The sequence below is a fragment of the Ambystoma mexicanum genome, chromosome 4p (genome assembly GCF_040938575.1).
Source record: "Ambystoma mexicanum isolate Mex_15411 chromosome 4p, UKY_AmexF1_1, whole genome shotgun sequence".
Lineage (NCBI taxonomy): Eukaryota > Metazoa > Chordata > Amphibia > Caudata > Ambystomatidae > Ambystoma > Ambystoma mexicanum.
In genome coordinates this window covers 39,397,149-39,423,959 of record NC_090927.1, presented here as the reverse complement: position 1 = coordinate 39,423,959, position 26,811 = coordinate 39,397,149, and the positions used below count along the sequence as shown (strand labels likewise).

At 47.1% G+C, this 26,811-nt stretch overlaps 14 non-coding genes across 14 annotated transcripts in view; all 14 read left to right on the top strand.

The window, feature by feature from the left end:
* Positions 1 to 1,910: 1,910 nt before the first annotated feature.
* Positions 1,911 to 1,983, top strand: TRNAM-CAU (transfer RNA methionine (anticodon CAU)). The gene has a single exon. It is a non-coding gene; the product is annotated as a tRNA-Met (tRNA).
* A 264-nt stretch (positions 1,984 to 2,247) lies between these two features.
* On the top strand, positions 2,248 to 2,320 carry TRNAM-CAU (transfer RNA methionine (anticodon CAU)). The gene has a single exon. It is a non-coding gene; the product is annotated as a tRNA-Met (tRNA).
* Positions 2,321 to 2,587: 267 nt separating this feature from the next.
* On the top strand, positions 2,588 to 2,660 carry TRNAM-CAU (transfer RNA methionine (anticodon CAU)). The gene has a single exon. It is a non-coding gene; the product is annotated as a tRNA-Met (tRNA).
* A 264-nt stretch (positions 2,661 to 2,924) lies between these two features.
* TRNAM-CAU (transfer RNA methionine (anticodon CAU)) lies at positions 2,925 to 2,997 on the top strand. Its single transcript has one exon. It is a non-coding gene; the product is annotated as a tRNA-Met (tRNA).
* Positions 2,998 to 3,264: 267 nt separating this feature from the next.
* On the top strand, positions 3,265 to 3,337 carry TRNAM-CAU (transfer RNA methionine (anticodon CAU)). The gene has a single exon. It is a non-coding gene; the product is annotated as a tRNA-Met (tRNA).
* Positions 3,338 to 5,558: 2,221 nt separating this feature from the next.
* TRNAM-CAU (transfer RNA methionine (anticodon CAU)) lies at positions 5,559 to 5,631 on the top strand. The gene has a single exon. It is a non-coding gene; the product is annotated as a tRNA-Met (tRNA).
* A 265-nt stretch (positions 5,632 to 5,896) lies between these two features.
* On the top strand, positions 5,897 to 5,969 carry TRNAM-CAU (transfer RNA methionine (anticodon CAU)). The gene has a single exon. It is a non-coding gene; the product is annotated as a tRNA-Met (tRNA).
* A 264-nt stretch (positions 5,970 to 6,233) lies between these two features.
* TRNAM-CAU (transfer RNA methionine (anticodon CAU)) lies at positions 6,234 to 6,306 on the top strand. The gene has a single exon. It is a non-coding gene; the product is annotated as a tRNA-Met (tRNA).
* Positions 6,307 to 6,570: 264 nt separating this feature from the next.
* Positions 6,571 to 6,643, top strand: TRNAM-CAU (transfer RNA methionine (anticodon CAU)). Its single transcript has one exon. It is a non-coding gene; the product is annotated as a tRNA-Met (tRNA).
* Positions 6,644 to 6,907: 264 nt separating this feature from the next.
* Positions 6,908 to 6,980, top strand: TRNAM-CAU (transfer RNA methionine (anticodon CAU)). The gene has a single exon. It is a non-coding gene; the product is annotated as a tRNA-Met (tRNA).
* A 267-nt stretch (positions 6,981 to 7,247) lies between these two features.
* TRNAM-CAU (transfer RNA methionine (anticodon CAU)) lies at positions 7,248 to 7,320 on the top strand. The gene has a single exon. It is a non-coding gene; the product is annotated as a tRNA-Met (tRNA).
* An 18,803-nt stretch (positions 7,321 to 26,123) lies between these two features.
* On the top strand, positions 26,124 to 26,196 carry TRNAM-CAU (transfer RNA methionine (anticodon CAU)). The gene has a single exon. It is a non-coding gene; the product is annotated as a tRNA-Met (tRNA).
* Positions 26,197 to 26,461: 265 nt separating this feature from the next.
* TRNAM-CAU (transfer RNA methionine (anticodon CAU)) lies at positions 26,462 to 26,534 on the top strand. Its single transcript has one exon. It is a non-coding gene; the product is annotated as a tRNA-Met (tRNA).
* A 264-nt stretch (positions 26,535 to 26,798) lies between these two features.
* TRNAM-CAU (transfer RNA methionine (anticodon CAU)) overlaps positions 26,799 to 26,811 on the top strand; it is a 73-nt gene continuing 60 nt past the window's right edge. The window contains exon 1 of the tRNA in view: positions 26,799 to 26,811. This exon is cut by the window's right edge and continues 60 nt beyond it. This is a non-coding gene — a tRNA (tRNA-Met).

The following is a 26,811-nucleotide window of genomic DNA, read 5'->3' as shown; positions in this document are numbered from 1 at the left end:
GGTGCACTTCCACCTTGCCTCCCCTGCACTTCCACCTTGCCTCCCCTGCACTTCCACCTTGCCTCCCCAGCACTTCTACCTTGCCTCCCCTGCACTTCTACCTTGCCTCCCCTGCACTTCCACCTTGCCTCCCCTGCCCTTCCACCTTGCCTCCCCTGCACTTCCACCTTGCCTCCCCAGCACTTCCACCTTGCCTCCCCTGCCCTTCCACCTTGCCTCCGGTGCACTTCCACCTTGCCTCCCCTGCCCTTCCACCTTGCCTCCCCTGCACTTCCACCTTGCCTCCCCAACACTTCCACCTTGCCTCCGGTGCACTTCCACCTTGCCTCCCCTGCACTTCCAGCTTGCTTCCCAGGCACTTCTACCTTGCCTCCCCTGCACTTCTAACTTGCCTCCCCTGCACTTCCACCTTGCCTCCCCAGCACTTCCACCTTGCCTCCCCTGCACTTCCACCTTGCCTCCGGTGCACTTCCACCTTGCCTCCCCTGCACTTCCACCTTGCCTCCGGTGCACTTCCACCTTGCCTCCCTTGCACTTCCACCTTGCCTCCGGTGCACTTCCACCTTGCCTCCGGTGCACTTCCACCTTGCCTCCCTTGCACTTCCACCTTGCCTCCGGTGCACTTCCACCTTGCCTCCCCTGCACTTCCACCTTGCCTCCGGTGCACTTCCACCTTGCCTCCCCTGCACTTCCACCTTGTCTCCGGTGCACTTCCACCTTGCCTTCCCTGCACTTCCACCTTGCCTCCGGTGCACTTCCACCGTGCCTCCCCAGCACTTCCACCTTGCCTCTTGAAGTTGGATGCTTAGGCTTCTTAGATGTTGTCAAGATGTTGTTACTCTTTGGTTGTAAGGGTACACCACCATCCATGGCCTGTCCAAACATGGACCATACATCCAGCTTTTTAGGATCTTAAACAAAATCTCAGTGGGTTCTGTGATTAATCTGATGCGTTTATCTCAGAAACCCTGGCCTGGGAAAATTCTCATGTGGCCAGGTAAAGGTAGACGCTACGATCCTTACCCTGGGGCTGGGGTTCTGTGGGAGGATCACATGCGAGGGGACCGGGACAGGAAAACTGGGAGAACACTTTTAATAAATTCCCTAGAGACCCTACGATATTAATGGCCTAGTGCAGAATTGAAACCTTTGAAGAAAAGGGTAATCAGTACATTGGGGACTTCAAGTCCCACAATGCCCTAAGTACTCGGATGAGCAAGAAGGACTCCGAGGCCCAGAATTGCAGAGTGCAATCTAGTGATTCTAATGCCCCACACCTGAGCGGGACATTTTGATATATAAAGTCTCCTCAGGTGCAGGCCATTAGAACAAGAAGGTGGAGAGGCTGAAGTTGCTGGCAGCAGTTGCAGCAGCAGGAGGGTGAAAGCATAGACGCCGGAGCAGCCGCTGTGTCTAAAGCGGGTGCTGGTCTTGAGAGGGCCTTTGCTGTTAAAGAAGCCTTTCCCTGTGGAGAGAGAGTGTCACAACTGTGCCACTGGAGCACCAATTGGCACCCATTGTGAACTATATGGGACTCAGTCATCACCATAAACTTTCCCGGACAATACTTATTCATATTACGCTCTTTACTTTCTGTTTGCAAGACTTTGTAACTTACCTATTTAATTGCACAAACTACATACCCCATAATGCACCTTGTGGCAGTTCTCATTCCTTTGCTATTCCTATGCAGCAAGAGGAGCATGATGTTCAGTAGACCGAATCGCGGCCGTCCTTGTGAATCACAGGATTGGATTCTTTACTGACGCAGAAAAGAAATATGATTGCCAAATACCAAAGAACCAATTGGGGCTAGCTGCGTTTTATTTGAATATTTCTATCTGGACTTTGTGAGTAGCGTGGTCTCAAATCATGCTCTCCACCAGGTTATCCAAAGAGCCTCCAACGGAGCCTTCTTAGCGCAGTAGGCAGCGCGTCAGTCTCATAATCTGAAGGTCCTGAGTTCGAGCCTCAGAGAGGGCACAAGTGTTTTTTGTTTCAGCAAATTCAATTGGACATATCCTTTCTAAACATGAAGAGGAGCATGATGTTCAGTAGACCGCAACGCGGTCCTTGTGAATCACAGGATTGGATTCTTTACTGACGCAGAAAAGAAATATGATCGCAAAATACCATAGAACCAATGGGGCTAGCTGCATTTTATTTTAATATTTCTATCTGGACTGTGTGAGTAGCGTTGTCTCAGATCTGGTCCTCCACCAAGTTCTCCAAAAATACTCCAGCAGAGCCTTCTTAGCGCAGTAGGCAGCGCGTCAGTCTCATAATCTGAAGGTCCTGAGTTCGAGCCTCAGAGAGGGCACAAGTGTTTTTTGTGTTTCAGCAAATTCAATTGGACATATCCTTTCTAAACATGAAGAGGAGCATGATGTTCAGTAGACCGCAACGCGGTCCTTGTGAATCACAGGATTGGATTCTTTACTGACGCAGAAAAGAAATATGATTGCCAAATACCAAAGAACCAATTGGGGCTAGCTGCGTTTTATTTGAATATTTCTATCTGGACTTTGTGAGTAGCGTGGTCTCAAATCATGCTCTCCACCAGGTTATCCAAAGAGCCTCCAACGGAGCCTTCTTAGCGCAGTAGGCAGCGCGTCAGTCTCATAATCTGAAGGTCCTGAGTTCGAGCCTCAGAGAGGGCACAAGTGTTTTTTGTTTCAGCAAATTCAATTGGACATATCCTTTCTAAACATGAAGAGGAGAATGATGTTCAGTAGACCGCAACGCGGTCCTTGTGAATCACAGGATTGGATTCTTTACTGACGCAGAAAAGAAATATGATCGCAAAATACCATAGAACCAATGGGGCTAGCTGCATTTTATTTTAATATTTCTATCTGGACTGTGTGAGTAGCGTTGTCTCAGATCTGGTCCTCCACCAAGTTCTCCAAAAATACTCCAGCAGAGCCTTCTTAGCGCAGTAGGCAGCGCGTCAGTCTCATAATCTGAAGGTCCTGAGTTCGAGCCTCAGAGAGGGCACAAGTGTTTTTTGTGTTTCAGCAAATTCAATTGGACATATCCTTTCTAAACATGAAGAGGAGCATGATGTTCAGTAGACCGCAACGCGGTCCTTGTGAATCACAGGATTGGATTCTTTACTGACGCAGAAAAGAAATATGATTGCCAAATACCAAAGAACCAATTGGGGCTAGCTGCGTTTTATTTGAATATTTCTATCTGGACTTTGTGAGTAGCGTGGTCTCAAATCATGCTCTCCACCAGGTTATCCAAAGAGCCTCCAACGGAGCCTTCTTAGCGCAGTAGGCAGCGCGTCAGTCTCATAATCTGAAGGTCCTGAGTTCGAGCCTCAGAGAGGGCACAAGTGTTTTTTGTTTCAGCAAATTCAATTGGACATATCCTTTCTAAACATGAAGAGGAGCATGATGTTCAGTAGACCGCAACGCGGTCCTTGTGAATCACAGGATTGGATTCTTTACTGACGCAGAAAATAAATATGATCGCAAAATACCATAGAACCAATGGGGCTAGCTGCATTTTATTTGAATATTTCTATCTGCACTTTGTGAGTAGCGTGGTCTTGGATCTGTTTCTCCACCAGGTTCTCCAAACATACTCCAGCCGAACCTGCTTAGTGCAGTAGGCAGCGCGTCAGTCTCATAATTTGAAGGTCCTGAGTTCTTTCCTCAGAGAAGGCAGGCCTCTTATGTTTCAGGTAATAACTTTTCAAAAACGTTGACAGAATGAGTACAATGTTTGGTATTTTGCAAATGTAAGCAGTCCCTGTGCAAACTTTCTGGCCCTGTGTTCCCACGCCTTCTCCTTGTGCCTTCCAGAGCCCATCAGGTGCACTATGAACTAATGGCAAAACATGATTGTGCATATAAGGTTGATGCCGCACGAACCCTGCTATGGTTTTTCATATTAATAAGCCTCCGTGCAGTGTCCATCGCCGCCCTAGTGGCGTTATGGCTCTGTAGTTGGTCCGGATAAGCCCAGGGTACCCAGGCCGTAATCTGTAAAGGAAAGAAAAAGGTAAGTGGGGCCAACCAGTGGGGAAAAGAGGGGTCAGTTCAAACAAACAGGTTCTTTCGAATAGAGGTGGGGCAGTTTAAAATGATAAGGTTGCTGGTTGGGATAGCATGGGCGCATACTGATAGAGCCAACGTAGGTCTTTGAGCAAAGATTCAGGAAATAAGGATGGTACATTTTATGGTGTTAGATGCAGTGGGGCAGGTTTACATGAGGGCAGTTTCAGAGAATGAGCAAGTATTTCAAAATGTATTTTCTGGCTGTGTGAGGGACTTGAGAGGTCTTCAAGCAGACCCTTGGAGTATGTTTAAAGTCTCTCACAAAATAAACTCTAGAAAAGACAGGTGGGGCACCCAAGCCTAGCGGCCAAATAGTGAGGCGACTGCATGAAAGGCAAATGCGAAAAGAGGCAAAGAGGGGTAGCACAAGGGGATGCAGCCAATTTCGACACTTCTGTTTCTGGTGATTGTCTTGCCCCTGTGCCCACGAAAGGCTCTGGGGAACGCAGGCACAGTTGCGGCTCAGGCATGGACAGTCTGCAAGGCCCTCCTTCGGCATAATAAAAGTGCCCTTGTGAGCCTGGCTGTGTTTAAATCACACAGCAGGGAATGCAGCTTTCAACTTTCCCTCACTGGCCACGAACGGCCACGAACGGCCAGGTTCTATAGACCAAAAAGCTAGGAGGAACCCTGGCCACTTTTAAATGAGGGTGGGTTTTGAACTACAGTTCCTTCAGGAGCAAAGCCTGGATTGGCCTTCCTGGATGTTCCTGTGGCCCGCTGGATGCTTTAATGGGCTGGATAAAGCGTTCTGGAGGATGGAATCCTCTTGGGTTCAGTCTGGGAACTTCTGGGAGTTCATCTGCATAACCCAGCCCCGTCCACCCTTCTTGACCTGGCCGGCAGTTACCTTGCTCTGTTACTAGAGGGCGCGTTTGGACTCTCTTCATGAACCGTGTGCCTCACAGGTGTGATAATGATGTAGTTTGGGGTTTGTTTTTGTGGCATGCTACCTGTCACCAGCCGCAAGCAGATCAGCATGAGATCTGATGTCAAATAACAGCATAACAAACTGTGACATAATACAAACCTGACATAAGCGATGTAAGCAGCGAGTATAACGAAACCGGCTGAACGCACACAAGAAAACTAAATGATGGAAGTGGAAACACATAATTAATCATGCATATATATATAGGAAAGGAGCAAAACTCTCTGCAAATGGGAAAAAAAGCGACCTGCTTACAAAAGGGACTTTGGGGGAGGAGAATTAAAAACTGGTAAGAAAAAAGGGCTGAAAAGAGTTAGGTATATATCCAGCGAGGGAGGGGTTGGAAGTTTGTGGCATCTTACCTGTTTTGGAGCATATCAAAATAACTAGCTCAAAATTCAAGCATCGAAGGATGGGACTCTTGATTGATGAATGGAAGACATCTGAAGTACAAAACACTATACATTCAAGTGAAGCTTTTCAGATGGATCGTATTCTCTCTGGAGTTTTGAGTGTGGAGTTGTGTCACATAATCTTCATCAACAAATCATAAAATCGCAGCCTTCTTAGCGCAGTAGGCAGCGCGTCAGTCTCATAATCTGAAGGTCCTGAGTTCGAGCCTCAGAGAGGGCACAAGTGTTTTTTGTTTCAACAAATACAATTGGACATATTTTTTCTAAACATGAAGAGGAGCATGATGTTCAGTAGACCGCAACGCGGTCCTTGTGAATCACAGGATTGGATTCTTTACTGACGCAGAAAAGAAATATGATTGCCAAATACCAAAGAACCAATTGGGGCTAGCTGCGTTTTATTTGAATATTTCTATCTGGACTTTGTGAGTAGCGTGGTCTCAAATCATGCTCTCCACCAGGTTATCCAAAGAGCCTCCAACGGAGCCTTCTTAGCGCAGTAGGCAGCGCGTCAGTCTCATAATCTGAAGGTCCTGAGTTCGAGCCTCAGAGAGGGCACAAGTGTTTTTTGTTTCAGCAAATTCAATTGGACATATCCTTTCTAAACATGAAGAGGAGAATGATGTTCAGTAGACCGCAACGCGGTCCTTGTGAATCACAGGATTGGATTCTTTACTGACGCAGAAAAGAAATATGATCGCAAAATACCATAGAACCAATGGGGCTAGCTGCATTTTATTTTAATATTTCTATCTGGACTGTGTGAGTAGCGTTGTCTCAGATCTGGTTCTCCACCAAGTTCTCCAAAAATACTCCAGCAGAGCCTTCTTAGCGCAGTAGGCAGCGCGTCAGTCTCATAATCTGAAGGTCCTGAGTTCGAGCCTCAGAGAGGGCACAAGTGTTTTTTGTTTCAGCAAATTCAATTGGACATATCCTTTCTAAACATGAAGAGTAGCATGATGTTCAGTAGACCGCAACGCGGTCCTTGTGAATCAGAGGATTGGATTCTTTACTGACGCAGAAAAGAAATATGATCGCAAAATACCATAGAACCAATGGGGCTAGCTGCATTTTATTTTAATATTTCTATCTGGACTGTGTGAGTAGCGTTGTCTCAGATCTGGTCCTCCACCAAGTTCTCCAAAAATACTCCAGCAGAGCCTTCTTAGCGCAGTAGGCAGCGCGTCAGTCTCATAATCTGAAGGTCCTGAGTTCGAGCCTCAGAGAGGGCACAAGTGTTTTTTGTTTCAGCAAATTCAATTGGACATATCCTTTCTAAACATGAAGAGTAGCATGATGTTCAGTAGACCGCAACGCGGTCCTTGTGAATCAGAGGATTGGATTCTTTACTGACGCAGAAAAGAAATATGATCGCAAAATACCATAGAACCAATGGGGCTAGCTGCATTTTATTTTAATATTTCTATCTGGACTGTGTGAGTAGCGTTGTCTCAGATCTGGTCCTCCACCAAGTTCTCCAAAAATACTCCAGCAGAGCCTTCTTAGCGCAGTAGGCAGCGCGTCAGTCTCATAATCTGAAGGTCCTGAGTTCGAGCCTCAGAGAGGGCACAAGTGTTTTTTGTGTTTCAGCAAATTCAATTGGACATATCCTTTCTAAACATGAAGAGGAGCATGATGTTCAGTAGACCGCAACGCGGTCCTTGTGAATCACAGGATTGGATTCTTTACTGACGCAGAAAAGAAATATGATTGCCAAATACCAAAGAACCAATTGGGGCTAGCTGCGTTTTATTTGAATATTTCTATCTGGACTTTGTGAGTAGCGTGGTCTCAAATCATGCTCTCCACCAGGTTATCCAAAGAGCCTCCAACGGAGCCTTCTTAGCGCAGTAGGCAGCGCGTCAGTCTCATAATCTGAAGGTCCTGAGTTCGAGCCTCAGAGAGGGCACAAGTGTTTTTTGTTTCAGCAAATTCAATTGGACATATCCTTTCTAAACATGAAGAGGAGCATGATGTTCAGTAGACCGCAACGCGGTCCTTGTGAATCACAGGATTGGATTCTTTACTGACGCAGAAAATAAATATGATCGCAAAATACCATAGAACCAATGGGGCTAGCTGCATTTTATTTGAATATTTCTATCTGCACTTTGTGAGTAGCGTGGTCTTGGATCTGTTTCTCCACCAGGTTCTCCAAACATACTCCAGCCGAACCTGCTTAGTGCAGTAGGCAGCGCGTCAGTCTCATAATTTGAAGGTCCTGAGTTCTTTCCTCAGAGAAGGCAGGCCTCTTATGTTTCAGGTAATAACTTTTCAAAAACGTTGACAGAATGAGTACAATGTTTGGTATTTTGCAAATGTAAGCAGTCCCTGTGCAAACTTTCTGGCCCTGTGTTCCCACGCCTTCTCCTTGTGCCTTCCAGAGCCCATCAGGTGCACTATGAACTAATGGCAAAACATGGTTGTGCATATAAGGTTGATGCCGCACGAACCCTGCTATGGTTTTTCATATTAATAAGCCTCCGTGCAGTGTCCATCGCCGCCCTAGTGGCGTTATGGCTCTGTAGTTGGTCCGGATAAGCCCAGGGTACCCAGGCCGTAATCTGTAAAGGAAAGAAAAAGGTAAGTGGGGCCAACCAGTGGGGAAAAGAGGGGTCAGTTCAAACAAACAGGTTCTTTCGAATAGAGGTGGGGCAGTTTAAAATGATAAGGTTGCTGGTTGGGATAGCATGGGCGCATACTGATAGAGCCAACGTAGGTCTTTGAGCAAAGATTCAGGAAATAAGGATGGTACATTTTATGGTGTTAGATGCAGTGGGGCAGGTTTACATGAGGGCAGTTTCAGAGAATGAGCAAGTATTTCAAAATGTATTTTCTGGCTGTGTGAGGGACTTGAGAGGTCTTCAAGCAGACCCTTGGAGTATGTTTAAAGTCTCTCACAAAATAAACTCTAGAAAAGACAGGTGGGGCACCCAAGCCTAGCGGCCAAATAGTGAGGCGACTGCATGAAAGGCAAATGCGAAAAGAGGCAAAGAGGGGTAGCACAAGGGGATGCAGCCAATTTCGACACTTCTGTTTCTGGTGATTGTCTTGCCCCTGTGCCCACGAAAGGCTCTGGGGAACGCAGGCACAGTTGCGGCTCAGGCATGGACAGTCTGCAAGGCCCTCCTTCGGCATAATAAAAGTGCCCTTGTGAGCCTGGCTGTGTTTAAATCACACAGCAGGGAATGCAGCTTTCAACTTTCCCTCACTGGCCACTGTTAGGCAGAAACCTGTGCAGTTCCCTTGGGGAACACTGCAAAAGATTTAAGACTACAGGTAGAGCAGTAAACCCCTTTGGTAGCAGTCTGTACCACCCAGATTTACCTGGTAGCTGTGGCTGAGCAGTCAGACTTCTCTCAAGAAGAGTTAGGCAGTATGCAAAGTATACACAATATGTACCAAAACACAATAGTACAAGCAAACACTGACCAGAGCTTGGTTTCAAAAGAATATAGTTATTTATTTAAAAACACACATAAGTAAAAACACTCTAGCAACGAATATGGTAAAAACACTTCAACACAGTTATAATGAAAGTAAATTCAATCCTTTCTCCTATCTAGACAACTCTAGGTTAACACCACTTAATTAAAACAGAGGTGAGTGCTTAACGTTAGATGACACTCTAGTAGTTTCCAAGAAAGGGAGAGAAAAAGCAGACATAGGTTAGACACACCACTCTAAGGTCCAGAACACTTGCAATAGGCTTAAAGAAGAATAAAGTCACAGGTGAGCAAAAGTCACTAGGCAGGGCCCACTCTTAGAGTAGCCGGAGCGAAAATGTGCCCAAGATCACACTGTTAGTTAGAGATTCAAGGTCTTGCAAAGAGTCAAAAAGAGTTTAGAGTGGCTCAGAAAGTTTAGCCAAAGTGTCCCAGGCACTCCCAGGTTCGAAAGCCGGGGACTAAATCTACCCCGTACAGTCGGTAGCAAGGGAAGCCAGGCGGAACACAGTACCTTAAGCGGAAAGGATCCTCCAGCGGGGGCAGTTGTTCCAGGCAGTGACAGCAAGGCTCGACGTCGGTCAGGGGAGAAGAATATCTCGCTGAAGAGCAGAAGAGAAAGGTCGTAGCACTGCCCGGGAAGAAACCAGCCGCGGAGTCCTCCGGTTAAAGGGTTGGTACCGACTTTCGCGGTATGGGGGTAAAGTGTGGTATTCCGGATGCCGGGGTGCTTGGCACAGGCAAGGCGGCCACGAGATACCTCAAAAGAACGGAAAGAAGGCGAAAACTGGTTGTCCCCACCAGTCAAGGGAAGGAGCCACTCCGTTAAGAGTTCTCCTCGGTCGTCGGGAAAAAGTGGTGAGACGGTTCAGCAGGGCTCCACCGGGTGGTGTCGTCGAAGCAGGTCGGCTCAGCTCTTCCCTCGTCGGATTCTTGGTCCTGTGGCGACTTCTGAAGTCCCAGTCCCCAAAGCCCTGCTTTTATGCAGCAAACCCCCATTCACCCAGCCTAGCTGTCACTCAAACATGCTAAGTGGTGAGCCGGGCGGCTCACCCCTTGGGCCAATCAGGACGGAGTGCGACTTGAGTTACCAAGGTAACTCAGTCCAGGGTGCCTAAATCCCCCTCCACCCCTCCTAAGTACCCCAGACAGAGTGGCACCACTTTGGAGGGCTTCTGTGGAGAAGCCCGCCAAAAGTGGAACAAAGGGCTCCACTTTGGGTCAGAGTTACAGAGGCGAACACCAACGCCATTTTAGAATCAAGTTTTGGCAAAAAGTCCCAACCGGAGTTATAAAAATAAATATATAAAACGGCGGTATGTTTAAGGCTACCGTAAATAAATAATTAAATGTGTTAGCCTAAAACAATGGGAAATCCCATAGGAAAATATTCGCGGTCGAATATAAAAAGTAGTTTCCACTGCCACCAGCCAAAACTCGATCAGGGGGGACGGAGACGTGCCCCCTCGACTAACAGACCCTGGGGCAATCGAATTGCCCCAGCCAGTACGTCCACAATATGATGGTTTGTACTGGTTCTGTTCAGGATTCAAGACTAGCAAAGTCTTTGGTGACTTTACATGCCCTGGGAGACAGTAGTCAGTCCCAGGGTATGGAGTCTATGTTGGGGAGTCCCTAGGACACCCCTGGGTCACGGCACAGAGGGTGCTGTGTGACCCACATCACAAAAATACATGAGGCCCTATGGAGTAAAAGACCCCATAGCCCATTCAACACAAGGTTTAACCAAGAAAACACACTTCAACATGTCCAAGAGTGAGGGTAAAAGAGTCTCACTCTTGGCAGGAGAAAAAAATTAAACCCCAGAAATCCAGCAAAGCTGCTGGGGGACTCACTAGGTAGGGAAATTCAGCCTAAACAGAGAATTCTCCCTAACACTCGCCCCCCCCAGACTAAGGGACAGGAGGATTTAATCCACTCCTGGATGAACCTCATACCTCTAGTCGATGATATACATCCTAGAGAGTCCATCAGCATTTTGATGGTGACACCCTGTCCTGTGCTCAATGGTGAAATCAAACCCTTGCAGGCAGATTGACCATCTCAATAGTTTTGGATTTTCCCCCTTCATTTGCATTAACCATCTCAAGGGTTGGTGGTCAGTCTGAATAACAAAAGTAGAACCATACAAGTATGGCCTAAACTTCTTCAGTGCCCACACAATAGCAAAGCATTCTCTTTCGATAGTTGCCCACCTTGTCTCAGGATCCTTCAGTTTCCTACTGATGAAGCAAATGGGGTGCTCCCTACCCTTCTCATCCAGTTGGCTTAGAACTGCACCTATACCTACATTGGAAGCATCAGTTTGTACAATGAAAGGTTGGTGGTAGTCAGGAGCTCTCAATACTGGAGCCTGGCAAAGAGCTCTCTTCAGTTTTTCAAAGGCCTGATTGCACTCCTCATTCCATTTTACCTTCTTAGGGAATTTGGGAGAGGAGATTACATTCAGTGGAGAAGCTATGGTCCCATAGTTCTCAATGAAATTCCTGTAATACCCAGTGAGGCCTAGAAAAGCTCTCACTTGGGTTTGAGTAGTTGGTGTTGTCCAATTTTGCACAGCTTCAATCTTGCTGGGCAAAGGCCTTATTTCTCCACCTCCTACCTCATGTCCAAGGTAGACCACTTTACTTTGACCAATCTGGCACTTACTGGCTTTGATTGTCAAATGGGCCTGTTTCAGAGCCTGCAACACATGTCCTAGGTGGTTCACATGTTCTTCCCAGGAGTGGCTGAAGACTGCAATGTCATCCAAGTATGCCATGCAGAAATCTTCCATCCCAGCCAGAACCTGGTTCACCATCCTTTGGAATGTGGCAGGTGCATTTTTTAGTCCAAAAGGCATGACCTTAAACTGGTACAAGCCAACTGGGGTCGAAAATGCAGTTTTCTCCTTGGCATGGTCTGTCAGGGCTATTTGCCAATAGCCTGACGTCAGGTCAAATGTGCTGAGGTACTTGGCTGCACCAAGTTTATCCACCAACTCATCTGTCCTGGGCAAAGGGTGGGCATCAGTCTTGGTGACTGCATTTAGAGCTCTATAGTCCACACAGAATCTCAAGTCTTTGGATCCTGCCTTTGGTACTAACACAACTGGGCTAGACCATGGACTAGTAGAGGGCTCTATTACCCCGAGATCAAGCATCTTCTTGACCTCTCCTTTGATGTGGGCTCTGATATGTTCTGACATTCTGTATCCTCTGCTTTTGACTGGCAGACAGTCACCAGTGAGTATCTCGTGCTGGCCCCAAGGGGTCAAGCCTGGTGACAGTGAGAACAGGGAGGCAAACTGATTTAACATAGATTTGCACTCCTCTTGTTGCTCAGGTGTCAGGTCTGAAGAGAGATTGACTCCTTCAACTTTTTCATCTAAAGGTACACCTCTGAGGAGATCAGGGAGAGATTCACTCTCTTCCTCCTCTGTAGCTGAAGCTAGAAGCAAGGCTCCTACATCAGGTCTGGAGATGTATGCTTTTAGTCGGTTGGTGTGGAAGACTCTAGGAGCTTCCCTGGGTCTGCCCAGATCCACCAGATAGTTGACCTCTCCAAGTTTTCCCACAACCTTGAAGGGTCCCATCCATTTGTCTTGCAAGGCCCTCTGCCTTGTTGGGAGCATAACTAGAACTAGCTGGTCTTGAGTAAACTCAACCATGTTAGCCTTCTGGTCGTGCCAATGTTTGACCAGGGCTTGACCAGCTTTCAAGTTGTCACTTGCTTCTGCCATCATGTGTGACATTCTCCTCCGGAGACCTATCACATAGTCAGTCACTCTGACTGGCTTGAGGGGAGGAGCACCTTCCAACCCCTCCTTAATCAGGGCCAATGGACCTCTGACTGGATGGCCATAGAGAAGCTCAAAGGGAGAATAACCTACTCCCTCCTGAGGGACTTCTCTATAAGCAAAGAGAAGGCATGGCAGTAGAAGGTCCCACTTTTTCTTAAGGGGTTCTTCTAAAGCACCTATCATGCTCTTCATGGTTCTGTTAAACCTTTCAACCAACCCGTTTGTCTGAGGGTGGTAGGCGGTTGAGAACTTGTAGGTAACTCCACAGGTTTTCCACATGGCCTTCATGTAGTGGGACATAAAGTTTGACCCCCTGTCAGAGATTACCTCCTTAGGAAACCCAACCCTGGTAAAAATACCAAGGAGGGCCTTAGCCACAGCCGGAGCTGTAACAGTCCTCATAGGAATGGCCTCAGGGTATCTAGTAGCATGGTCTACTACAACAAGGATAAACCTGTTGCCTGAGGAGGTTGGAGGATCAAGGGGACCAACAATGTCAATCCCTACCCTCTCAAATGGGACTCCCACAACTGGGAGAGGCACTAAAGGTGCCACATTCTTGGAACCAACCTTACCAGAAGTCTGGCAGGTATGGCAGCTCTTACAATATCTATCTACTTCAGCCCCCATCTTTGGCCAATAAAAGTAGAGTGAGAGCCTTTCCTTGGTCTTCTTGAAACTCAAGTGGCCAGCCAAAGGTATCTCATGGGCTAGTTGTAAGAACTGTTGTCTGTTTTCTTGTGGGACTACAAGGCGTTTGTAGTCTCCAGGTTCAGACTCAGTGGGTTCACTGTAGAAGAGGCCATCTTCCCAGTGCAACCTATACTTCCCAGGCTCTTGCCCATCAGCTTGAGAAGCTGCCTGGTGGCGGAGACCCTCCAGAGTTGGACATTCTCTTTGCCCCTTACGAAAAGCTGCCCTGCTAGGCCCACCTTCTGCCAGTAAAGACTGCAGCTCAGGATGGTCCTCAGGGTCCAAATCTCCAATAAGGTTGGGGCCTCCTTCTAGCTCTTCCTCAGAGTCTAGCTCAACCACACAGGGTTGTACCTCCCTCTCAGCCTCAGCTGGAGGGGGAGTTACAGGTGTAACTTTGGACAACCTCGGGGAAGTCCTTGTTGGAAGCACTGGAGTGCTTGCTGCTGGCTTTTTCCTAGGAGTCTTGGGTTGCCCCTTTGCTCCTGATCTGGTAGTTACTGCAGTAAGTTGCTCCAGTGGTAGAGGAGTGATTTCTGTCATCATCTCCTGAGATAACCCTCTCAGGGTTTTCTCCCTTGCAGGTTTTGTGAGTTCCTGAAACCTTTTGCTAGGAGGTCTGGGGGTATGAGATACAACTCCAAGAGCTTTGAGGTCATTACCCAACAGAACCCTACCTGGCACTTCACATTGTACACTGACAGGTATTTTTACAGCCATATCATTACATTGGATGAGAACTGGTAACTGGGGACACATCTGCACAGGCCCACCAGCTAACTTGGTGAGGCATTTGGGTGCCTTAGCAACATCCTCTGCCTTGAAAAATGATTCATCCACCACAGTTATGCTGGCTCCAGTGTCCCTAATGGCAGGAGTCTCCTGACCATTCACCTGGACACTGTCCTTATAATACTCTTTAGTATTATCTGGGATAGAGTTATAGACATCTAAATTCTGTTGCTCCCACAACCCCAGAGAGACTAAAGAAACACTAGCTGAGACTCCAGTGGGTTCATCAGCTAGTAATAGAAAGTTTCCACTTGCCATATGTACTTCCTCTTCTGGAGCGAAGGCTAAGGAGGCAAGCTGGACCCCTGAAGGTTTACCCTTACATCTGGGATCTCCTTTCACATGGTCAGTAGCCTTACAAACAAAGCATGAGCCAAAGGCTCGCTGGAATGGAGGCTTGTTCTGACCTCCTTCTGGTCTGGGACCAGAAGGTACACTAGCCTGATTTGGTTTCCCTTGTGGCTTACCCTTATAGTTTTGTTTGGGGCCCTCTTTGGAATTTGTAGTATTAGAATTCTCTTTGGAGTCCTTCTTAGACTGTTTTTCCCCATCCTTCTTCTGAGTTACCCCAGAATCCTTGTGAGTGGCCCTGTTGGCAACCCACAAGTCAGCAGCCTTAGCTAGTTTCCGGGAATCTAATTCCCTGGAATCAGCCAAGTGTTGTCTGAGCTCAGGAGAGCAGGCATCATAAATAGTCTCCAACATAAACAAATTCTTCATACCTTCATAAGTGTTCACCTTGTAACCCTTAATCCATCCCTCTAAGTTTTTCAAACATTCATTCACCCAGGTAGCCCAAGGGGTACCATCATGCTTTTTGAGGCTCCTAAACCTCTTAAGATACTGGGAAGGGGTCTTCCCAAACCTAGCTATTAAAGCTAGTTTCACACATTCATAGTCCTTCCTATCCTCCTCCCCCATCTCCATTACCACATCAGTTGCAACAGGGGGAAGCCTAGAGAACAACCAGGTGAGTAAGTCATTTCCTGTGATGTTCTGGAGCCCATGATTATATTCAAACAGAGACAACCAATCCAACACATCCAACTTAGGCTCATACATACCAACCAATTCTTTAGGCATCCGGGGTCTTTTAGGACTGGAACTTCTAGAGGAGCCAGAGAGAGAAACATTCTCAACAGATAATTTCTTCATTTCTAAGTCATACTTGAGCTCCATTTCCCTTAGCCTTAGTTCTTTGTCAGTTTGAGCATTAAGTTTCTTATACTCCAATTCTAGCTTCATTTTCTCCAGTTCAAAGTACTGAGGACTAAATGTGGGACCTGGTAAAGGTCCAGTAGGCACAGCAGGTAGAGCAGGCAGAGGCCTAGGGGGGACAGTTACAACAGCCTCACCCTCCTCTTCTGACTCTTCCTCAGAAACATCAACATTTTGCTCCATGTTAACTTCAACGCTGTCATCTACAGTTGCTGGAGTGGTAGGTTCCTCTGAACCATCACCCAGACTTTGGTTAGCTAACAATCTTTCAATCAGCTCCATTTTCTTGCCCTTAGTCAGGAGATCCTTATGTTTACAGAGCACTCTTAAACAATCAGCAGTTTTGGCTGCAAGGGACTCTTGACTATAGCTTTCTATAACTGACATGTTAGAGGTTTTACTTTTTCAGTGCTAAGCTTTGTGGTTAGTTGCACTAAGGTATCTAAAGCACAATAAAATGTATACTCAATACAAATCCCACCGCTGTACACCAGTGTTAGGCAGAAACCTGTGCAGTTCCCTTGGGGAACACTGCAAAAGATTTAAGACTACAGGTAGAGCAGTAAACCCCTTTGGTAGCAGTCTGTACCACCCAGATTTACCTGGTAGCTGTGGCTGAGCAGTCAGACTTCTCTCAAGAAGAGTTAGGCAGTATGCAAAGTATACACAATATGTACCAAAACACAATAGTACAAGCAAACACTGACCAGAGCTTGGTTTCAAAAGAATATAGTTATTTATTTAAAAACACACATAAGTAAAAACACTCTAGCAACGAATATGGTAAAAACACTTCAACACAGTTATAATGAAAGTAAATTCAATCCTTTCTCCTATCTAGACAACTCTAGGTTAACACCACTTAATTAAAACAGAGGTGAGTGCTTAACGTTAGATGACACTCTAGTAGTTTCCAAGAAAGGGAGAGAAAAAGCAGACATAGGTTAGACACACCACTCTAAGGTCCAGAACACTTGCAATAGGCTTAAAGAAGAATAAAGTCACAGGTGAGCAAAAGTCACTAGGCAGGGCCCACTCTTAGAGTAGCCGGAGCGAAAATGTGCCCAAGATCACACTGTTAGTTAGAGATTCAAGGTCTTGCAAAGAGTCAAAAAGAGTTTAGAGTGGCTCAGAAAGTTTAGCCAAAGTGTCCCAGGCACTCCCAGGTTCGAAAGCCGGGGACTAAATCTACCCCGTACAGTCGGTAGCAAGGGAAGCCAGGCGGAACACAGTACCTTAAGCGGAAAGGATCCTCCAGCGGGGGCAGTTGTTCCAGGCAGTGACAGCAAGGCTCGACGTCGGTCAGGGGAGAAGAATATCTCGCTGAAGAGCAGAAGAGAAAGGTCGTAGCACTGCCCGGGAAGAAACCAGCCGCGGAGTCCTCCGGTTAAAGGGTTGGTACCGACTTTCGCGGTATGGGGGTAAAGTGTGGTATTCCGGATGCCGGGGTGCTTGGCACAGGCAAGGCGGCCACGAGATACCTCAAAAGAACGGAAAGAAGGCGAAAACTGGTTGTCCCCACCAGTCAAGGGAAGGAGCCACTCCGTTAAGAGTTCTCCTCGGTCGTCGGGAAAAAGTGGTGAGACGGTTCAGCAGGGCTCCACCGGGTGGTGTCGTCGAAGCAGGTCGGCTCAGCTCTTCCCTCGTCGGATTCTTGGTCCTGTGGCGACTTCTGAAGTCCCAGTCCCCAAAGCCCTGCTTTTATGCAGCAAACCCCCATTCACCCAGCCTAGCTGTCACTCAAACATGCTAAGTGGTGAGCCGGGCGGCTCACCCCTTGGGCCAATCAGGACGGAGTGCGACTTGAGTTACCAAGGTAACTCAGTCCAGGGTGCCTAAATCCCCCTCCACCCCTCCTAAGTACCCCAGACAGAGTGGCACCACTTTGGAGGGCTTCTGTGGAGAAGCCCGCCAAAAGTGGAACAAAGGGCTCCACTTTGGGTCAGAGTTACAGAGGCGAACACCAACGCCATTTTAGAATCAAGTTTTGGCAAAAAGTCCCAACCGGAGTTATAAAAATAAATATATAAAACGGCGGTATGTTTAAGGCTACCGTAAATAAATAATTAAATGTGTTAGCCTAAAACAATGGGAAATCCCATAGGAAAATATTCGCGGTCGAATATAAAAAGTAGTTTCCACTGCCACCAGCCAAAACTCGATCAGGGGGGACGGAGACGTGCCCCCTCGACTAACAGACCCTGGGGCAATCGAATTGCCCCAGCCAGTACGTCCACAATATGATGGTTTGTACTGGTTCTGTTCAGGATTCAAGACTAGCAAAGTCTTTGGTGACTTTACATGCCCTGGGAGACAGTAGTCAGTCCCAGGGTATGGAGTCTATGTTGGGGAGTCCCTAGGACACCCCTGGGTCACGGCACAGAGGGTGCTGTGTGACCCACATCACAAAAATACATGAGGCCCTATGGAGTAAAAGACCCCATAGCCCATTCAACACAAGGTTTAACCAAGAAAACACACTTCAACATGTCCAAGAGTGAGGGTAAAAGAGTCTCACTCTTGGCAGGAGAAAAAAATTAAACCCCAGAAATCCAGCAAAGCTGCTGGGGGACTCACTAGGTAGGGAAATTCAGCCTAAACAGAGAATTCTCCCTAACACTCGCCCCCCCCAGACTAAGGGACAGGAGGATTTAATCCACTCCTGGATGAACCTCATACCTCTAGTCGATGATATACATCCTAGAGAGTCCATCAGCATTTTGATGGTGACACCCTGTCCTGTGCTCAATGGTGAAATCAAACCCTTGCAGGCAGATTGACCATCTCAATAGTTTTGGATTTTCCCCCTTCATTTGCATTAACCATCTCAAGGGTTGGTGGTCAGTCTGAATAACAAAAGTAGAACCATACAAGTATGGCCTAAACTTCTTCAGTGCCCACACAATAGCAAAGCATTCTCTTTCGATAGTTGCCCACCTTGTCTCAGGATCCTTCAGTTTCCTACTGATGAAGCAAATGGGGTGCTCCCTACCCTTCTCATCCAGTTGGCTTAGAACTGCACCTATACCTACATTGGAAGCATCAGTTTGTACAATGAAAGGTTGGTGGTAGTCAGGAGCTCTCAATACTGGAGCCTGGCAAAGAGCTCTCTTCAGTTTTTCAAAGGCCTGATTGCACTCCTCATTCCATTTTACCTTCTTAGGGAATTTGGGAGAGGAGATTACATTCAGTGGAGAAGCTATGGTCCCATAGTTCTCAATGAAATTCCTGTAATACCCAGTGAGGCCTAGAAAAGCTCTCACTTGGGTTTGAGTAGTTGGTGTTGTCCAATTTTGCACAGCTTCAATCTTGCTGGGCAAAGGCCTTATTTCTCCACCTCCTACCTCATGTCCAAGGTAGACCACTTTACTTTGACCAATCTGGCACTTACTGGCTTTGATTGTCAAATGGGCCTGTTTCAGAGCCTGCAACACATGTCCTAGGTGGTTCACATGTTCTTCCCAGGAGTGGCTGAAGACTGCAATGTCATCCAAGTATGCCATGCAGAAATCTTCCATCCCAGCCAGAACCTGGTTCACCATCCTTTGGAATGTGGCAGGTGCATTTTTTAGTCCAAAAGGCATGACCTTAAACTGGTACAAGCCAACTGGGGTCGAAAATGCAGTTTTCTCCTTGGCATGGTCTGTCAGGGCTATTTGCCAATAGCCTGACGTCAGGTCAAATGTGCTGAGGTACTTGGCTGCACCAAGTTTATCCACCAACTCATCTGTCCTGGGCAAAGGGTGGGCATCAGTCTTGGTGACTGCATTTAGAGCTCTATAGTCCACACAGAATCTCAAGTCTTTGGATCCTGCCTTTGGTACTAACACAACTGGGCTAGACCATGGACTAGTAGAGGGCTCTATTACCCCGAGATCAAGCATCTTCTTGACCTCTCCTTTGATGTGGGCTCTGATATGTTCTGACATTCTGTATCCTCTGCTTTTGACTGGCAGACAGTCACCAGTGAGTATCTCGTGCTGGCCCCAAGGGGTCAAGCCTGGTGACAGTGAGAACAGGGAGGCAAACTGATTTAACATAGATTTGCACTCCTCTTGTTGCTCAGGTGTCAGGTCTGAAGAGAGATTGACTCCTTCAACTTTTTCATCTAAAGGTACACCTCTGAGGAGATCAGGGAGAGATTCACTCTCTTCCTCCTCTGTAGCTGAAGCTAGAAGCAAGGCTCCTACATCAGGTCTGGAGATGTATGCTTTTAGTCGGTTGGTGTGGAAGACTCTAGGAGCTTCCCTGGGTCTGCCCAGATCCACCAGATAGTTGACCTCTCCAAGTTTTCCCACAACCTTGAAGGGTCCCATCCATTTGTCTTGCAAGGCCCTCTGCCTTGTTGGGAGCATAACTAGAACTAGCTGGTCTTGAGTAAACTCAACCATGTTAGCCTTCTGGTCGTGCCAATGTTTGACCAGGGCTTGACCAGCTTTCAAGTTGTCACTTGCTTCTGCCATCATGTGTGACATTCTCCTCCGGAGACCTATCACATAGTCAGTCACTCTGACTGGCTTGAGGGGAGGAGCACCTTCCAACCCCTCCTTAATCAGGGCCAATGGACCTCTGACTGGATGGCCATAGAGAAGCTCAAAGGGAGAATAACCTACTCCCTCCTGAGGGACTTCTCTATAAGCAAAGAGAAGGCATGGCAGTAGAAGGTCCCACTTTTTCTTAAGGGGTTCTTCTAAAGCACCTATCATGCTCTTCATGGTTCTGTTAAACCTTTCAACCAACCCGTTTGTCTGAGGGTGGTAGGCGGTTGAGAACTTGTAGGTAACTCCACAGGTTTTCCACATGGCCTTCATGTAGTGGGACATAAAGTTTGACCCCCTGTCAGAGATTACCTCCTTAGGAAACCCAACCCTGGTAAAAATACCAAGGAGGGCCTTAGCCACAGCCGGAGCTGTAACAGTCCTCATAGGAATGGCCTCAGGGTATCTAGTAGCATGGTCTACTACAACAAGGATAAACCTGTTGCCTGAGGAGGTTGGAGGATCAAGGGGACCAACAATGTCAATCCCTACCCTCTCAAATGGGACTCCCACAACTGGGAGAGGCACTAAAGGTGCCACATTCTTGGAACCAACCTTACCAGAAGTCTGGCAGGTATGGCAGCTCTTACAATATCTATCTACTTCAGCCCCCATCTTTGGCCAATAAAAGTAGAGTGAGAGCCTTTCCTTGGTCTTCTTGAAACTCAAGTGGCCAGCCAAAGGTATCTCATGGGCTAGTTGTAAGAACTGTTGTCTGTTTTCTTGTGGGACTACAAGGCGTTTGTAGTCTCCAGGTTCAGACTCAGTGGGTTCACTGTAGAAGAGGCCATCTTCCCAGTGCAACCTATACTTCCCAGGCTCTTGCCCATCAGCTTGAGAAGCTGCCTGGTGGCGGAGACCCTCCAGAGTTGGACATTCTCTTTGCCCCTTACGAAAAGCTGCCCTGCTAGGCCCACCTTCTGCCAGTAAAGACTGCAGCTCAGGATGGTCCTCAGGGTCCAAATCTCCAATAAGGTTGGGGCCTCCTTCTAGCTCTTCCTCAGAGTCTAGCTCAACCACACAGGGTTGTACCTCCCTCTCAGCCTCAGCTGGAGGGGGAGTTACAGGTGTAACTTTGGACAACCTCGGGGAAGTCCTTGTTGGAAGCACTGGAGTGCTTGCTGCTGGCTTTTTCCTAGGAGTCTTGGGTTGCCCCTTTGCTCCTGATCTGGTAGTTACTGCAGTAAGTTGCTCCAGTGGTAGAGGAGTGATTTCTGTCATCATCTCCTGAGATAACCCTCTCAGGGTTTTCTCCCTTGCAGGTTTTGTGAGTTCCTGAAACCTTTTGCTAGGAGGTCTGGGGGTATGAGATACAACTCCAAGAGCTTTGAGGTCATTACCCAACAGAACCCTACCTGGCACTTCACATTGTACACTGACAGGTATTTTTACAGCCATATCATTACATTGGATGAGAACTGGTAACTGGGGACACATCTGCACAGGCCCACCAGCTAACTTGGTGAGGCATTTGGGTGCCTTAGCAACATCCTCTGCCTTGAAAAATGATTCATCCACCACAGTTATGCTGGCTCCAGTGTCCCTAATGGCAGGAGTCTCCTGACCATTCACCTGGACACTGTCCTTATAATACTCTTTAGTATTATCTGGGATAGAGTTATAGACATCTAAATTCTGTTGCTCCCACAACCCCAGAGAGACTAAAGAAACACTAGCTGAGACTCCAGTGGGTTCATCAGCTAGTAATAGAAAGTTTCCACTTGCCATATGTACTTCCTCTTCTGGAGCGAAGGCTAAGGAGGCAAGCTGGACCCCTGAAGGTTTACCCTTACATCTGGGATCTCCTTTCACATGGTCAGTAGCCTTACAAACAAAGCATGAGCCAAAGGCTCGCTGGAATGGAGGCTTGTTCTGACCTCCTTCTGGTCTGGGACCAGAAGGTACACTAGCCTGATTTGGTTTCCCTTGTGGCTTACCCTTATAGTTTTGTTTGGGGCCCTCTTTGGAATTTGTAGTATTAGAATTCTCTTTGGAGTCCTTCTTAGACTGTTTTTCCCCATCCTTCTTCTGAGTTACCCCAGAATCCTTGTGAGTGGCCCTGTTGGCAACCCACAAGTCAGCAGCCTTAGCTAGTTTCCGGGAATCTAATTCCCTGGAATCAGCCAAGTGTTGTCTGAGCTCAGGAGAGCAGGCATCATAAATAGTCTCCAACATAAACAAATTCTTCATACCTTCATAAGTGTTCACCTTGTAACCCTTAATCCATCCCTCTAAGTTTTTCAAACATTCATTCACCCAGGTAGCCCAAGGGGTACCATCATGCTTTTTGAGGCTCCTAAACCTCTTAAGATACTGGGAAGGGGTCTTCCCAAACCTAGCTATTAAAGCTAGTTTCACACATTCATAGTCCTTCCTATCCTCCTCCCCCATCTCCATTACCACATCAGTTGCAACAGGGGGAAGCCTAGAGAACAACCAGGTGAGTAAGTCATTTCCTGTGATGTTCTGGAGCCCATGATTATATTCAAACAGAGACAACCAATCCAACACATCCAACTTAGGCTCATACATACCAACCAATTCTTTAGGCATCCGGGGTCTTTTAGGACTGGAACTTCTAGAGGAGCCAGAGAGAGAAACATTCTCAACAGATAATTTCTTCATTTCTAAGTCATACTTGAGCTCCATTTCCCTTAGCCTTAGTTCTTTGTCAGTTTGAGCATTAAGTTTCTTATACTCCAATTCTAGCTTCATTTTCTCCAGTTCAAAGTACTGAGGACTAAATGTGGGACCTGGTAAAGGTCCAGTAGGCACAGCAGGTAGAGCAGGCAGAGGCCTAGGGGGGACAGTTACAACAGCCTCACCCTCCTCTTCTGACTCTTCCTCAGAAACATCAACATTTTGCTCCATGTTAACTTCAACGCTGTCATCTACAGTTGCTGGAGTGGTAGGTTCCTCTGAACCATCACCCAGACTTTGGTTAGCTAACAATCTTTCAATCAGCTCCATTTTCTTGCCCTTAGTCAGGAGATCCTTATGTTTACAGAGCACTCTTAAACAATCAGCAGTTTTGGCTGCAAGGGACTCTTGACTATAGCTTTCTATAACTGACATGTTAGAGGTTTTACTTTTTCAGTGCTAAGCTTTGTGGTTAGTTGCACTAAGGTATCTAAAGCACAATAAAATGTATACTCAATACAAATCCCACCGCTGTACACCAGTGTTAGGCAGAAACCTGTGCAGTTCCCTTGGGGAACACTGCAAAAGATTTAAGACTACAGGTAGAGCAGTAAACCCCTTTGGTAGCAGTCTGTACCACCCAGATTTACCTGGTAGCTGTGGCTGAGCAGTCAGACTTCTCTCAAGAAGAGTTAGGCAGTATGCAAAGTATACACAATATGTACCAAAACACAATAGTACAAGCAAACACTGACCAGAGCTTGGTTTCAAAAGAATATAGTTATTTATTTAAAAACACACATAAGTAAAAACACTCTAGCAACGAATATGGTAAAAACACTTCAACACAGTTATAATGAAAGTAAATTCAATCCTTTCTCCTATCTAGACAACTCTAGGTTAACACCACTTAATTAAAACAGAGGTGAGTGCTTAACGTTAGATGACACTCTAGTAGTTTCCAAGAAAGGGAGAGAAAAAGCAGACATAGGTTAGACACACCACTCTAAGGTCCAGAACACTTGCAATAGGCTTAAAGAAGAATAAAGTCACAGGTGAGCAAAAGTCACTAGGCAGGGCCCACTCTTAGAGTAGCCGGAGCGAAAATGTGCCCAAGATCACACTGTTAGTTAGAGATTCAAGGTCTTGCAAAGAGTCAAAAAGAGTTTAGAGTGGCTCAGAAAGTTTAGCCAAAGTGTCCCAGGCACTCCCAGGTTCGAAAGCCGGGGACTAAATCTACCCCGTACAGTCGGTAGCAAGGGAAGCCAGGCGGAACACAGTACCTTAAGCGGAAAGGATCCTCCAGCGGGGGCAGTTGTTCCAGGCAGTGACAGCAAGGCTCGACGTCGGTCAGGGGAGAAGAATATCTCGCTGAAGAGCAGAAGAGAAAGGTCGTAGCACTGCCCGGGAAGAAACCAGCCGCGGAGTCCTCCGGTTAAAGGGTTGGTACCGACTTTCGCGGTATGGGGGTAAAGTGTGGTATTCCGGATGCCGGGGTGCTTGGCACAGGCAAGGCGGCCACGAGATACCTCAAAAGAACGGAAAGAAGGCGAAAACTGGTTGTCCCCACCAGTCAAGGGAAGGAGCCACTCCGTTAAGAGTTCTCCTCGGTCGTCGGGAAAAAGTGGTGAGACGGTTCAGCAGGGCTCCACCGGGTGGTGTCGTCGAAGCAGGTCGGCTCAGCTCTTCCCTCGTCGGATTCTTGGTCCTGTGGCGACTTCTGAAGTCCCAGTCCCCAAAGCCCTGCTTTTATGCAGCAAACCCCCATTCACCCAGCCTAGCTGTCACTCAAACATGCTAAGTGGTGAGCCGGGCGGCTCACCCCTTGGGCCAATCAGGACGGAGTGCGACTTGAGTTACCAAGGTAACTCAGTCCAGGGTGCCTAAATCCCCCTCCACCCCTCCTAAGTACCCCAGACAGAGTGGCACCACTTTGGAGGGCTTCTGTGGAGAAGCCCGCCAAAAGTGGAACAAAGGGCTCCACTTTGGGTCAGAGTTACAGAGGCGAACACCAACGCCATTTTAGAATCAAGTTTTGGCAAAAAGTCCCAACCGGAGTTATAAAAATAAATATATAAAACGGCGGTATGTTTAAGGCTACCGTAAATAAATAATTAAATGTGTTAGCCTAAAACAATGGGAAATCCCATAGGAAAATATTCGCGGTCGAATATAAAAAGTAGTTTCCACTGCCACCAGCCAAAACTCGATCAGGGGGGACGGAGACGTGCCCCCTCGACTAACAGACCCTGGGGCAATCGAATTGCCCCAGCCAGTACGTCCACAATATGATGGTTTGTACTGGTTCTGTTCAGGATTCAAGACTAGCAAAGTCTTTGGTGACTTTACATGCCCTGGGAGACAGTAGTCAGTCCCAGGGTATGGAGTCTATGTTGGGGAGTCCCTAGGACACCCCTGGGTCACGGCACAGAGGGTGCTGTGTGACCCACATCACAAAAATACATGAGGCCCTATGGAGTAAAAGACCCCATAGCCCATTCAACACAAGGTTTAACCAAGAAAACACACTTCAACATGTCCAAGAGTGAGGGTAAAAGAGTCTCACTCTTGGCAGGAGAAAAAAATTAAACCCCAGAAATCCAGCAAAGCTGCTGGGGGACTCACTAGGTAGGGAAATTCAGCCTAAACAGAGAATTCTCCCTAACAGCCACGAACGGCCACGAACGGCCAGGTTCTATAGACCAAAAAGCTAGGAGGAACCCTGGCCACTTTTAAATGAGGGTGGGTTTTGAACTACAGTTCCTTCAGGAGCAAAGCCTGGATTGGCCTTCCTGGATGTTCCTGTGGCCCGCTGGATGCTTTAATGGGCTGGATAAAGCGTTCTGGAGGATGGAATCCTCTTGGGTTCAGTCTGGGAACTTCTGGGAGTTCATCTGCATAACCCAGCCCCGTCCACCCTTCTTGACCTGGCCGGCAGTTACCTTGCTCTGTTACTAGAGGGCGCGTTTGGACTCTCTTCATGAACCGTGTGCCTCACAGGTGTGATAATGATGTAGTTTGGGGTTTGTTTTTGTGGCATGCTACCTGTCACCAGCCGCAAGCATATCAGCATGAGATCTGATGTCAAATAACAGCATAACAAACTGTGACATAATACAAACCTGACATAAGCGATGTAAGCAGCGAGTATAACGAAACCGGCTGAACGCACACAAGAAAACTAAATGATGGAAGTGGAAACACATAATTAATCATGCATATATATATAGGAAAGGAGCAAAACTCTCTGCAAATGGGAAAAAAAGCGACCTGCTTACAAAAGGGACTTTGGGGGAGGAGAATTAAAAACTGGTAAGAAAAAAGGGCTGAAAAGAGTTAGGTATATATCCAGCGAGGGAGGGGTTGGAAGTTTGTGGCATCTTACCTGTTTTGGAGCATATCAAAATAACTAGCTCAAAATTCAAGCATCGAAGGATGGGACTCTTGATTGATGAATGGAAGACATCTGAAGTACAAAACACTATACATTCAAGTGAAGCTTTTCAGATGGATCGTATTCTCTCTGGAGTTTTGAGTGTGGAGTTGTGTCACATAATCTTCATCAACAAATCATAAAATCGCAGCCTTCTTAGCGCAGTAGGCAGCGCGTCAGTCTCATAATCTGAAGGTCCTGAGTTCGAGCCTCAGAGGGGGCACAAGTGTTTTTTGTTTCAACAAATACAATTGGACATATTTTTTCTAAACATGAAGAGGAGCATGATGTTCAGTAGACCGCAACGCGGTCCTTGTGAATCACAGGATTGGATTCTTTACTGACGCAGAAAAGAAATATGATTGCCAAATACCAAAGAACCAATTGGGGCTAGCTGCGTTTTATTTGAATATTTCTATCTGGACTTTGTGAGTAGCGTGGTCTCAAATCATGCTCTCCACCAGGTTATCCAAAGAGCCTCCAACGGAGCCTTCTTAGCGCAGTAGGCAGCGCGTCAGTCTCATAATCTGAAGGTCCTGAGTTCGAGCCTCAGAGAGGGCACAAGTGTTTTTTGTTTCAGCAAATTCAATTGGACATATCCTTTCTAAACATGAAGAGGAGAATGATGTTCAGTAGACCGCAACGCGGTCCTTGTGAATCACAGGATTGGATTCTTTACTGACGCAGAAAAGAAATATGATCGCAAAATACCATAGAACCAATGGGGCTAGCTGCATTTTATTTTAATATTTCTATCTGGACTGTGTGAGTAGCGTTGTCTCAGATCTGGTTCTCCACCAAGTTCTCCAAAAATACTCCAGCAGAGCCTTCTTAGCGC